Source organism: Nothoprocta perdicaria, unplaced genomic scaffold (assembly GCF_003342845.1).
Source record: "Nothoprocta perdicaria isolate Ctin4 unplaced genomic scaffold, notPer1 scaffold_27, whole genome shotgun sequence".
NCBI lineage: Eukaryota > Metazoa > Chordata > Aves > Tinamiformes > Tinamidae > Nothoprocta > Nothoprocta perdicaria.
Window position 1 is genome coordinate 1,140,260 of NW_020455499.1, and position 12,119 is coordinate 1,152,378.

At 42.0% G+C, this 12,119-nt stretch overlaps 1 long non-coding RNA gene across 1 annotated transcript; it reads right to left on the bottom strand.

Annotated features, from left to right (window-relative positions):
* Positions 1 to 5,505: 5,505 nt before the first annotated feature.
* On the bottom strand, positions 5,506 to 11,694 carry LOC112948617. The gene is made up of 3 exons (XR_003249662.1): positions 11,629 to 11,694; positions 11,380 to 11,475; positions 5,506 to 5,532 (listed from the first exon to the last, which is right to left on the bottom strand). It is a non-coding gene; the product is annotated as an uncharacterized LOC112948617 (long non-coding RNA).
* Between the last annotated feature and the right edge of the window lie 425 nt (positions 11,695 to 12,119).

The following is a 12,119-nucleotide window of genomic DNA, read 5'->3' on the forward strand; positions in this document are numbered from 1 at the left end:
TGGTTGATAAACCTAGGCAGTTTTCCACCTGCCCTGGCAAATAAATCAGCTGCGTTAGGCCTCAGACAGGTGAATTTGTCAAGTCGTGAYAGACTCTTCATACAAGTGAGTGCTATTTATGCTCAATATTTTCATTATGAATAAGCCTCTCTTCTTCTTCCGAACACCCTTTTTGAATTATTGGAAGCTCAGACCGTCCTTCTGACGTCTGCCTCTTGCAAGTCAGCTTCTCTTTTGACAGGTGACACTCTTAACCTGTTTTTTATTTGCAGCTCTGCCATCCAGAGAATCTGTCGCTCCCTATCTTCCAGGTTTGTGCTCTTCCCTCTTAGCTGCACCGACATGTTCTTGGGATACTGACCTGCAGGCCTYGGAAACTTCAAAATCATTAACCACTAGGAGGACTTGTACAAAATGTGTTTGATAGTTCTGCTTACCTGTCCTGCAGGCTTGCCCAGGATTATGCATGCCCACTCAGTACTGCTCCGGCCTCTGTCACTCAGCTCGTCCGTTCAAATGCAATTGGAAGTACTGCTGAGCAGAACGAATCATCTAAATCTTCAGTGCCCATAAAAATAGCAGACGGTCGTCCTAGGTAGTGACCACAAAGAAACATTCGAAAAACATCCAAGGGACCCAATCCTGAGAAACTTCCTGTGGGGAACATTAAAGAGATTTCAAGTGGACGCGGTACCCTGTTCCTCTGCATCACATCAACTGAAAAAATGTCACAACATTCTTGAAGGTTACATGATGTAATCTGGCACAAGGTGGTAAATATTGAGGGCTTGGAAAAAAATCTTTAAGTTCAGTACTCAGTAGTAGATATTTCACCAGAATTTATTATACCAGGTGGGAGTGGGGTAGACGACAGTGACCTACAAACCATAAACTTCTGGATCTTTTTTTTTTCCCGTGTAAGTGARTTATTTTCAGGTAGTTTAACATATCTCTGATTGTAATTACTACGCAGACCAGTATCACCCTGAACATTTGACCTGAGCAGCTCCATTTCTTTGTTTAAGAACAGATTTACTTGAGGCTGGTGCAATATGTGAAACGAGCTTGGCTCAACTGCTGGAAACAGAACGGAATATTAATTAATATATTTTTTAAAATTACTGTTGTGTCAGAATCTTAAACTGGGACATTTCTCTGTGTCAGGAAATGCTTCTTAAACATGCATCTTTAAAATAAAAAGGAGAAAGAAAGCAAAAGAAATCATTCTCCTTCAAATTGAAACCAGCATAAAATATTACCCCAAAAGACCAGGGCTGATTTCTTTATAAATGAACAGAATGTTAGAACCCTGGCAAAGGCAAATTGGCCTACAAGAAAACTGACAGCTTTATAGCCCATGCCTCTGATTGAAATGTTGGGAAATCTCTTGGCAATTCTCCCAGACATCCAGGTAGAACAGTGAGTTCACTGATTATGTTAACTAAAACAATCTGGCTTTGCACAAACGCACCTCAGGCCCAGCCAAGTGTGAAGGCTGATCAACGTGCCAGACCGAGAAAAAGACCTATTTACCTGAGGAGGGCGGCTAAATGATGGGGCTGTGCAAAACAACAGAGCAACGTCAACGTTCAAAGTTATTTTTTCTTTTGTTTTTAGCATATAGCTTAAGCAAAGGCAGCGAGCCCCTGGTAGGACCATGTGGGTGCTCAACGCAATTCCAACTGGTGTGTTTAAATGATGGTAGCAGTCATAAATAAGAACACGATTGTAATATGCATGGTATTAAAACATTTACAAATAGGGAGAAAAAATATTTATATTTGGAAGAAAGAGAGGTTCTCAGGTCAATACAGTGTTCTTTTATACTCCTCCTGGCGTGGCACCACATTTGGGGTGGCGTTTGGTGCTTGGAAAGGACAGATGCCTTGGAGCCCCCCCGATCCTCCCCTCCGGTGAGCGGGAAGAGAGAAAAGCAGCACGGGGTGACCCTGGATGAGGGCACAGGGGGTGAAGCAGCCCCACCGCCAGCCCCAGCAGGCTGCTGCGTGATGGGAACCGCAGAAAYCAACAGTTAACGCGAGCCGCGCCGGGACAAGGGGCATCACATTCAGGAGGGAACTGTTTATATCTTCCAAGGGGAAAAAATGAAAGCCATAATAAACCTAAACAATAAAGATTACAAAAAGAAACAATGCTGCTAAGTGGCAATCTTTTGAGGTGAATGCATAGCTGGATGTTATTTTAAACAGCACATAACCCAGGGAATTATGATGTTGTTTACACAGGCCTGTCTCTTGGAATCTGTATATGTTTAGAGTTTGGTTTGTTATATGTCTTGGTTAAGCTTTCCAATATGTCTGTCTTCTGAGAAAGAATCCTATGCTACATTAAAAGGTAGCTTTAGCTAGGCAAAAATATTAAGGAAGTACCTTAAGTAACGTCCCTCTCCCCAGAGATGCCTTGGTAGCAGTCAGTAACGCAATCAGATATCTAGGGTTATTTCAAACGCCTGCCAAAACATCACTCACGTCTATTAAAGCATCCTGAAAAACACCATTACATCAATTCCAGCAATGGCATAATTACTCTTCTTTCTGGAATGTCTTCTGCTGTGAGTCACCGTGCGGAGCGGGATTTCTGTGGAAAGCGGCTTCAGGAATTCCTTGGAGGAGGGAGAGCYGGGCTGAGCGCCCGGCAGCCTCCAGGGACGGCCACGGCCAAGCCGGGGACGGTGCCACCATCCACRGCCTAGCAAGACCCTTCTGTCCCCAAGACACAGAGCCCACGCAGGGGCTTCCTCATCCCTAGCATCCCTCCAACTTTGCTCAATAACTTGGGTTTCCAAGCTCCCTGGAATTACAAGGTGTAGCTATGACAGCCCAACTTCTTTATAAATCAACTCATCTATGCACCATCTGTCATTTAGGCTGTGGTTATCTAAGGGTTTTCACATAGATAATCTACACCACATCTTCCCACTCCACAATAATATGACTGCAACTAGGATTGTATTTTTTGTATCATTAGGAACTGTTGGATCTTTATGGTCTTCTACTTTAAGTGTCAACAARGACACAGGAAATCTATGGGAGAAATTCTGGGTTTGATTACAGTATAAACCCAAAGTAGCTTTTTTTTATGTGACTGGATCATCTAGCTCAACAGAGGAGAATTTGGTCCTCTGCCTTCTCCTTTAATCTTGCAAAAACAAGTTTAACTTGTTGAAATTATGCTTCTCTACAGGGATGATAATAGTGGCTGGAATAATGCAGTATTAACTTTATGTTTTAGAAAAATAAAGAGCATTTGAAATTACCTCTCAAAAAGCAGAACTCCAAAATCATCCTAACCTAAACTACATTTAGTTGATTTCCTAAGGAATGGACTCATGCCATTGCTTAAAATACACACACACACACACATATATATAAAGAGAGAAAGGGAGTTTTGCTTTATGAACACTCRTATCCTTTCTAAGCAGTTTCATGAAGCTGTAGCAATGTTGACAGACTTCTGATAAGTCTTGGCTTCACTGAAATCAGTCAAACTCCCAGCAACTTCAAAATTTATGTTCTTCTTGAAGCTATGTTCTTCTYGGTAAATATCAACAGAGTTCACATTGATGATAAAATAAACCATTTACACAGCTATCAGATAGCTCCTAATGTCACAATCTAAATGACAATATGGGAAAGGCTCTTGAAACAAAACCTTAGAGCATTCTTATACACGGAGGAAAAGAATGATAACTGAATGCTGGATAGGCATTTGCACCACTCTGCTAGACASGAGGACATTCTTCTTTGAGTGTCATGAGGAGGCCTGCATGATKTTGTCAGGAAAAAAAAAGGGAAAAAAAAAGTATTTCTAATATTTCACTTCTAGCTTCAAGGAAATTTTTTTTATCAAATGAAGAAGAGAATTGTAAAAACAAAATGGTGTTTTTATTGCCATGTTATTATTAACTAGATTTTTTAGCAAAATAGTCAAGCTGGAACATCACCAAGCTGCACGTGAGGMGACTACAGTGTTGCACAGAGAATAAGTAAATGCGATCTGGAGGCCCCCTCTGCTCCTGCAGAGAAGACCCTATTAAGTAATAGATAGTATTTTAGGGACCTTATCATATGGAGAGTGCCATCGTCCTTCCCAAGTTTCCATGCTGCCCTAAACTCTGTATCCCAGAAATCCACAACGAGTCACATTACAGGATCTTGAGTCTGGAAGTCTGAAGTAACTCCTTTGGCTCCCATATTCATTTTGTCATTTCTACCCTCAGCAGAAGTGCTCCAACAGGAAAGCTCTAGCAAACATCACAACATATGGTCAGAGCTGAGAGGATAAATCCCTTAGTACTCTGTCCCATCTTTAGGAAACAAAATGTCCCTACAAAGGAGCTGACTGAACAAAACCTTCTCCCAATGAAGTTCAATTGTCATCCGCTTACAAGAAAAAAAAAATCATGAACAGGCCATCAATAGGTCCTGCTTTGGCCTGTTCATTACAATAAAACCATGAGAGACATGAATATTATTAGATCCATTTTATCAACGGAAAAAAATAATGGAGGCAGAGAGGAGTACACTTTTCTGCAGTATATTTTCAGGCACTTAGTATTTATCACAATTTAATCTATTTTAGGTTTGCTTTTGCTTGATCGTTTATTGTAAAMTCAGATAGATACTTCAAACAAAGTCAGGGCAGGAGATGAGTCAATATCCTGCAGCAACAAATATTTAGAGACAACAGATTTGTAATAATTAGATGGAGACAAGAGATGATGAATTGGTAAATCTGAAAGTCTTTACAAACTCTGAAAATCTCAGATGATCGTTTAATCCTTCAACTATCTTCTTAAGAAACACAATCATGGAAACTCCGGGAAAAAAAAAAAAAAAAAAAAAAGCCTTACTGTAATCCTACCTTGATCTCATCCACAAATATGCATTTTCTGTATAAAGACATGATCCTTCTTATAAGCTCAGTATTTGTAGTTGGCTACCAAACCCCCAAAATGCCTTCCCAGCAATCCACACTTTTTACCTTCATTTTTTTACAATCTACAGATACCTCTATGGGAAAAAAAGGGGCAAATATGCTACTTCTAAATGGCATACATATGTTTCTTCATGTACCATCTTCCACTTAGGTTTCTCACAGGTTACACGCAGCTTAGATTGGCTTTTAGCTGAACATATAGTGAACTTATTAAAGATGAAGTGAACAGGCATTTCCCCATAGCACTACCTCACACATGGGACAGCTTAATGGCTTTGCGATTAATATATGCATAAGTACAACCTGCATTACCGGTGGTAAAAGGCAAGTTGGCCACTTGATCACACATAATTAAACAATCCCAAAGTTCTTGTGTTCAGTGCAAGCACGGGATATACCTGTTCCACAGTAGTAAATGGTGTGAGCTTATACATAGCTTCTTCCAAACACATCTAAGCTTACTCTGAAAAGATGGAAAGCACCTGGTCACATCTCTCCTCGTGCTGAGCAGCGACTTTAAAACAACAGTGCACCAAATCTGACTATCAACAATAGACTTGGTCCAGGAGCTATCTGAAAATGAAACAAAAAAAGAGCATGGATATCTTATCTGAAGCCATAACCGACAGCTGCTGCAAGATGAAAATGGGGCCCCTGAAAGGGAAATCTGAGCAACTATTGCTTTATGGAAATTGAGGCGACATCCTTACACTAGGGGAAAAAAAAAAGGCATTTAGGAAAATGGGGAGTGGGTAGGGTTCTCTTAAGTAGAGCCTTTAAATAAATTCTAACTCTGCAGTTGAAAATGTTTAAGCCTGTAAAACTAGACGGAGCTGAGGAAAGGGGTGAACCCATATATATGAAGACAGCAGATATAGAGCCATCTTACACAGTTCAGTAGGCAAGCTAACATGAACTTAATAGTGACAATTGTTTTAAATTGATTCAAATAACAAATACACATTTCAGAGATTATGAAGTTTTGCACTGCATTTTTCTTTTTATCTTTAAAAGAAAACAATGCTAATAGTTTCCTTTTTCCTACGCTCAATGACTATTTACTACTTTCTTGATGTGGACTTTCAAAATACAAAGAAGGTTTGGCAAGTTTTCAAAGTCTTTCTTCAAAGTCAGCTCTTAAGTACTTTTTATAAAAACATGAATACTTCTTACTAAGGCGAATTGATAATGTACTGCTTTCGTTATTTGTATATGAAATACTGTCAGATAAATGCACATGGATTCATTTGTTTGGACCTTCTCTGTTAACCTTATGTATGAAATTGATTTGAGGGAAAGGAATTGATCATAAGAGTCAGTAACAGAACAATTGCTTTCAAGCAAAAGCAGCTCCAGACATTATAGACCCAAATTTCAAAGAAAAAAGTTACTGTACTTGCAAGTTTAGAGTCAAACTTGGCAGCTCTTCCACACAGAGTGGTCAGAAGAAAAAAAAATAAAAATAAACATTCTTCCAAGATTTTTTTCAATTGCTGTACAAAATAATGCTACAAGTATGTCACAACCCTTTCAGAAAGTTATTCATGGAACCATAAGCACAGTGTCTTAAATACTTTGTTACTAGATAGTTAACACTTGTATAGCATTTTGAGAATTTAAAGAACTTTGTAAAGCTGTCATTTTTTTCTGCTATGTAGAGTTAAACTTAAAAATGACTGTGAATCAAGGCAGCATACTCTGCATAACCAGCCTCAGTAGTTGGATCATTTGTAGACAATCACATAGATCTGTTTATTTCAGCTGTGGGCCAAACGCAGAGGTGATTTGTAAGGTGGTGCAAATTAAATTGTGTAAGTAGGTGCAAGTAGATGTGAGTGAGTGTGAGMGTCTATGCTGGTGGTGCTTACATGCCGAGGGGCCTGCAAAAGGTACCACTTAAAGCTGGGAGGGGGAGAACAACTTTTAAGGCCATGGACATACCCTCTTGCAGACCGAGTTGCGTCAGCCTGAAACGGCAGCTCTCTTGAGGTTGAGCCTCTTCAGGTTGCCTCTCCCATAAGCCTAGCAGAAGGGGGTGCGTGTGAACGTCCCCTAGCTCTGCTCCGAAATACCCACCAATCGCTTTAGTTCAAATGCTGCTACTCAGCAGGCTAAAGTAACACAGGTTACTTTGTTGGAAGTGGATAATGAGCACTTATGCAACCTCTTACATCTGCAGAGCGCGGAGGACAGCAGACAGTGGGTGACAGGCAGTGCCATTTTCAGCTGACACTGTAGGTTTCCAAAGGAGCCTGTCTATGTCTTTACCTCAGTTGTGGGTCTTTTCTGGATAATCTCAAGAAATTACATTGTGGCCTTCATTTATCTCTGTATTCCTTAATGCCCCTGTTCATTCAATTTCCTGTCTCCTGTGCTGACACCTCTTTGTTCATCTCCCATCTTTTCTCCGTCTTGTCTATTTAGACTGTAAATTGTTTGATAAAGGGACCATGACTTAATAGGTGTTTGCACTACATCTGGCACCATTTGGTCTTAATCTCAGCTGGGACATGAAGTCTCTACTATTAAACGAATAATTAATAATGATTAGGTCCTAAAGCAGCAATGCTGCCAGCATGTGAAACTCCACTAACTCACTGCTCCTATCACTCTTCTCTTTCCACTAATGCCTGCTAGTTTCAGTTAACCCAGGAAGCCAGGGATTACTTCAGAGCCACTTCTACTGAGGGGCAAGAGACACTCCTCTTCAGCAGGCCACTTACTTTCCCTCWTTTTTAGAAAAGTTAAACCAGAAATCAAGCTAAATATGAGTGTGAAGTCATACAAAAAAACTTATAATGTATTCTTGAAACAGAACTATGTTATGCATAATATAAACAGCTATATGTAAGGCAGATCACTGTTCTGTTTCAGGAAGTAATAGCTAAAGAAGCATTTATTTATTTCTGACAATTAATGGACATAAAAGCCTATGTATTATCTAAAGAGGAGAAGATTAAAGGAGGGAAGTAGCTTACACTATTGGATTGGCTGCACCAAAACAAATAACCTCACAACTTCATTTYGTACGGAGCCTTCCATAAAGTCTGGATAATAAAATACTTTACAGAGAGCAGAGAAGGAGGGAGGAAGCAAAAAGCAGAACAGATATGTTTTCAGCTGAGATTGGATATGAAGCAGTAAAGCTGTGCCAAGCAGCAGGCTCTCACACCAGCAAAGGCAGGAACCCAGGAGAAGCCAGGGAAAGGGCTGGGGTTAGGCAGAGCAGGGGAAAAAAAGGAGAGGGGGGAGAAATAAAAAGATGAGGAGTCAAATTCTTCTCTTGGTTCCACCAACGCAACCCCACTGACATCAATGGGTGTAACTGAGATCAGAGCCAACCTAACGTAGCCTGACAGAAATACAGAGAGAGTTTGAAAACAAACAGGACGGTTCTGATCAGTAAACCAGGATGAATGGGGAGCTTGTGGGGGAGCTGTTGGCCAGGCTGTCACAGCTCGCCAAAAGCCAGCCCCTCCCAGGACACAAGCACTCGGCTCCATCCGAAAAGCCCCGCTGGCAAAGGTCRGTCCCCACGAGCCACAGAGCTGCTGGCACATGCAGTCGGTGCCTTCATTCACTGAACTCCGTTCGCTCCCTGCTACAGTCAGTGCACGAGTCCGTCAGCATTAAACAGGATACGGGTCCGAAGGCTCCCTCAGAGTGTGTGGCGGGTGCATGCGGTTGGTGACACTGATAGCAAACCTGCTGGCACCCCTTCCCGTGCCAGGACCCCTTCTGCCTCTGTGACAGCCCTCACTGCCTCTGCACTGGCAAGGAGACATCTCCTCCATTGAAGGCACAAGGCCGACACCTAAAACACTGCCCAGCCACAACAATTCCTCCATCCCACAGCAGCAGCTCTGTGCACTGCATGTCCATCAAGGTTGGCGTGAGCAGGTCGCTGGGCTGAGAATAAGAGAATAATCAGTCCCGAGGAACATAAACACAGCTCTAGGACAAGGGAACAATAACAACTGTGCCTTGAAGAACTAATTCTCACCCCGCAGTGTGACCACRCATCCCACATTTGCTCTGGTCTCCGTCCCGCAACTCTAGGGCTGCCCAGTGGCAAATCCACTCACTGCCAACTGCTTGACTGCAACTAACAAGAAAACCTTGGAGAAAGGATCCAGGCTCTCTGCAGGGCTCCTGGACCACCAAACGTCAGCACCCTCCACCGGGAAGATAAGGGGCAAAAAAAAATCCCRGATCTCCTGGCACAGGGACTGGGCACAGGGCTGTCTCCTACAACTTGGTAAGTACTGCAGGAAAAGGCCCTGCAACAGAAACTGGCTGCACAGACTACTCTGTGCGGCAAAAAGACAAATCATAGGGAGCAAACGGAGAACGGAGAGAGGAGATGTTATCTGCCAAATTACAGAACCACTGTGATTATTTCTGGATTCTGAACACCAGCTCTGACTGCCATAAAATGTAAAAGACCARATTCAATAAAAAATTATTTCCAGCTTCCCCAGCACTGAAATCCATGCAAGACTTAAAATAAAACTCTCTTTCTCCAGGCTTGYGCTGTCTTGTGCCGACTTCAGTGGCGTGCGAAGTAGACACATTTTTATAGAATCTCACCCTAGATTACTTTCAAAAGTAGTTTTTCACAACATATTTGTTTGGTAGATTTTGCTGTCTCTTCCTCTTTTTCTATTTTCAGACCGCTTTGCGTGGTGGGAAATGGATACATAAATGTAGATCTTTTTACAGTTACTCAACATTTAAATATTGATCCACTAAAAAAATGCTTCAGYGTGTGTGTGGGACACACACATATTCCTTAGTTTTCCCGTCCTTGCTAGAAAAAATGTCCAAATAGTCATTTTGAGAAGTTGCGCTGAGCACACAGACAGCTGTTCCTCATACATACTGCAAATGTTTCTTTTAAATTCCTAAGGACGCAAGAGTTTGATACGAAGCCAGTACCTCTAGAAATGGAGAAAACTAAACACACCCCATACTGATGCTTTTACTGTCCCAACAAACTTTCTCCCACAACTAAAATGTTAAAACTTTTACCCCACATCCCACATYGTGAGATTAGTCCAATAACTAATGCTCTGTCCAAGTAAAATACATTTTGTCATTGCTTGAAAATGTTACCTTTCACAGAAGTATAGTATTTCTGACCAGCAGGGAACATATGTCAACATTATCTATTATTACACAATGTCAGGACCAGAAAGGGAAGGTGGGTGGTGGATGTTAATAACAACTTAAGCGATTTTCTAAAAGAGGCATTTGAGAAGTACAAAGCCAGAAGTTTTAAATGTTTTGTCTGATTGTAGCTGTGTCAGCAACCTGCCCCCACCACTGTGCAAACCTAATTCTGACTGTGACCCAGTGCCTAGTTCTCTTTTCAATTTGAGCCAACGCGTTGCTAAACTGGAAAGTTTGAAAAATACCTTAGAAAACTTCTCCACCAAAAGGAAAGAGGAAAAAAAAAGAAGAAAAACAAAAACTTATGATCAGAAATGGTCAAAGTGTTAAGGCTGTGATCCTAAGGCACAGATTTTTCTCTTCCATTTCTTTTTAACACTATATTAACCCGGGGTTTTTTTGTGCACTGCTAAGAACAACGATACTTGTCTGTAGTGTGCCTTAAGAACTTAAAATATTTTTTTTTTTTTTGATTGTAGAAAGGCATGGCCCCACGCTGTCAGCTGTTACAGGAATTATCTAGTTGTTCAATCACTGACCTAGGAATTTGGAAACGCAGTTTCAGTTCCATGTCCTGCCACCGATGTCTTGCGTGCCACCAGTYGTGTCACTTAGTCCTCCTGCGCCTCAGCCCCCTGCTCCCTGGCCAGGAGCCTCTCCCTACCTCTTGGAGGTGTTTTATGGTTGCATATGTTGAGGACGGATATAATTACAGCCAAAGGACCTTTGAAATACCAAAGATAAACAGATAGCAAACTGCAGTGTTTACTTACCACACACATGCAAGATTTAACTTTGATAGGCAAATACATGGGGCTGAGGCAGCACGCGCAGCTCCTGGGAGCTGCTCCGAGAAAGCGTCTGGATCCTGAATCCCAGACCTTTTGGATGCTCTCTGGCACAGGTTAAACACCCCTACGTGCTAAGCAGGATGTGGGGCTATTTTGGTAGCTTTAAGGTGACCAGAAAAACATTCCTGGCATGAACCTTCATGTAAAAACCTAGCTATAGGAACGTTTGGGAGACTCCCACTTCCTCACCAGAAACCCTGCACGCAGAAATTAAAACCGGCAAAAGCTCATGCTGAATAAATCAAAGGGAGCCGCACTGCACAGCCATGCTGTAAGCAGACACACTTCCAGTAATATAGCTATTACTGAAAATAATACACTGAAATTAGTGTCCTCAGCGTCTCCCCTCCATATTCTGGTGCTAAATCAGGGGAAAATAAAGGTTTGTGGCACTTACTCTGCAGAAAGCAGTGACACTGGAACAGCTTTCCCCAAGCACAGGGGCAGTCGAGGGCCAAAGCAGGCCAGGGTCAGGCATGCAGGTCCGTGTGTACTGCAAGGGGAAGAAAAAAGGGGCATTTTCCTTAAAACRATTGCTACAAACAAGGTGCTCTGGATACAGGTATTTCTTAAGCAGACTACTGTGCCTATGAACCTCAACCTTTATGGAAAAAAAAAAAGAAAGAAAGAAAGAAATAAAGCATACCACAAGCAATCTCTAATCTTTATAACATCATCCAGGGGCCATTCTCCACACTGGTCCTTGTCACTGCCAGGATGGAGGGAGTTGCAGGCTGGGCATCCCCACACAAGGCAGACCCTTCAGCTGCAGATGTTGGTGCAGGCACTAGGCCCCAAACCCCCACACAGCAGTTGCTCAAAATGGCCCCTACCTCCCTCACAGCAGAAAATGGCGCCTGCCTCCYTTGCACACCTGGGGGCTGCATAAAATGGCGCCTGCTGCCCTCGCGGCACAAAATGGCGCCCTCTTCCTTCTTGGCCCAGTGACGTATGGCAGCTTTGCTATGAATCCCGGTTTTCCATAAAGCCTTGGAAAACACACACACTTTTTCTCACATGTAGAAAACAAAAAGAAAAATTTCTTTTCCACCACAGAGGTGGTCATGTCAAAGTTGCCGGGCACAAAATATTTTCTTTTTTTTTTTTTTTCCTTTTCATATCTGTTTACAAAATCCA